Consider the following 1,748-nt stretch of genomic DNA (forward strand, 5'->3'; position numbering starts at 1 on the left):
ACGCCAAGCATCAGCGAATCTGCCGACAGAAACATCAAAAGGTTAAAGGGAGCATATGGCACACAATGGGTTAACCGTCGCGGAGCCGGATCGGCGGAATCGTTACCGCACATAAACATAAACGACTGCGATCTATAAATACCGAAGAGTGTTAATTATTCATCAACCGGCTGCAGAATCCTCCCCCAAATCCCCCGCCATGGAATACGACGAGCTGCACAATACAGCGATTACACCGCGGGCCGGAGTGACCAACGCAGAGCGGCCGGCACGCATCCACGATCCCGCAATGGGGCCCGAAGCACGGGGGGGCCCCGCTTCTATATGAGACAATGTAGCAAATCATCATCCACTTCCCTTAGGGCTTCTTCACACCGAATGCAGAGCAGATCTGCGCCAGTTTCTGCACACGCAGTGTCGGGGGTTGTGCCGCGTTTTGGATGCGTTCGGGGCCGTTTTTTGATTTAAAAAAAAGATTTACGTTTAAAATATGCGTTTGCATGCGTTCCAGAGGCGGTAAAATAGGGCTTGCTGCAGTTTTTTTTTACATGCTCTGGAACTGAACGCTGCGGTCTGAACGCTGCGGTGTGAGCCACGGAGAGTTCCGGTATCGGCACAATACACGGATCCTGAACATTGGGGCTCCCCACAGCATGAAGAGGGGGTTCAGGGTCATTGTTCTGCCTGAGCACATCTGGAGGGTGTTTAGAGTGAGTAACACCATGAAAACCTCCACTTGTGCCTCTCTCTGTAATGAGGGATTGGAGGGGAGTCCCCCTTTAATAGTCTGCAGAGGAGCAGGTTACGTGTTCACAGCTGTCAGCGGACTCGTGTCACGCATGAAGAAGTCATGTCATGGACGAGGCGAGCGCAGAACGCCGACAAGGAGCCATTAATCTTCCTCAGGGGGAGGCCGGCGCCGGCTGGCGGGTACAACACAACATCTGTTCTGCTGGCAGGTCTGTCACACGTGTCCCGCGTACATGTCCCCCACATGTGCCCCCGTACATGTCCCCCACATGTGTCCCCGTACATGTCCCCCACATGTGTCCCGCATACATGTCCCCCACACGTGTCCCCGTACATGCCCCCCACATGTGTCCCCGTACATGTCCCCCACATGTGTCCCGCATACATGTCCCCCACACGTGTCCCCGTACATGTCCCCCACATGTGTCCCCGTACATGTCCCCCACATGTGTCCCCGTACATGTCCCCCACACCCAACACGCCTGACAGGCTTATCAATTAACACTCACACGGGGCAGACATGAAGAGCACAGCACATATCTCTGACGTGTTCCCGCCACCGGCACTGGGAAGAGCCGCTTCACCTTCCTGTATGTTACATGTCTCAGGCTGCGCTCACATGCTTTACTTCCTGCGTTTCTCCACATGTTGTCACGCCCCAACATTGGAATCAGCACCCGACGTGCTACAAAAAAGGTTCCTCTTCCTTACCATGTGTCACGCGCTGCACCAAAATACAGGGGTGTTGCTGAGGTGCCATTGAGAATGAACGATAGCAACACCCCAACATGCGCACTTCTGCAGCACCCGCCTGAGGGACTCATTCACACGGCGGGGAATACCGTTACACGTTAGCACTGTGTGCATGCAATGACACGTGTTCCTAAGGCTTCCCAGCGCATCGTGCCAACACGCGTGTCTATCAGCCCGCCATCACATAACACCGTGTGCTGGGGTGCAAGTCCAGGTGACAAGACAGGAAATCCCCCCAGACAGGT

At 54.8% G+C, this 1,748-nt stretch overlaps 1 protein-coding gene across 1 annotated transcript in view; it reads right to left on the minus strand.

Annotated features, from left to right (window-relative positions):
• Positions 1 to 1,748, minus strand: part of LOC108803325 (neurexin-3-beta-like) — a 34,677-nt gene that overhangs the window by 32,671 nt on the left and 258 nt on the right. The gene's annotated exons all lie outside the window — the stretch shown is intronic.

Source organism: Nanorana parkeri, unplaced genomic scaffold (genome assembly GCF_000935625.1).
Source record: "Nanorana parkeri isolate BGI_ZX_2015 unplaced genomic scaffold, ASM93562v1 scaffold3606, whole genome shotgun sequence".
Classification (NCBI taxonomy): domain Eukaryota; kingdom Metazoa; phylum Chordata; class Amphibia; order Anura; family Dicroglossidae; genus Nanorana; species Nanorana parkeri.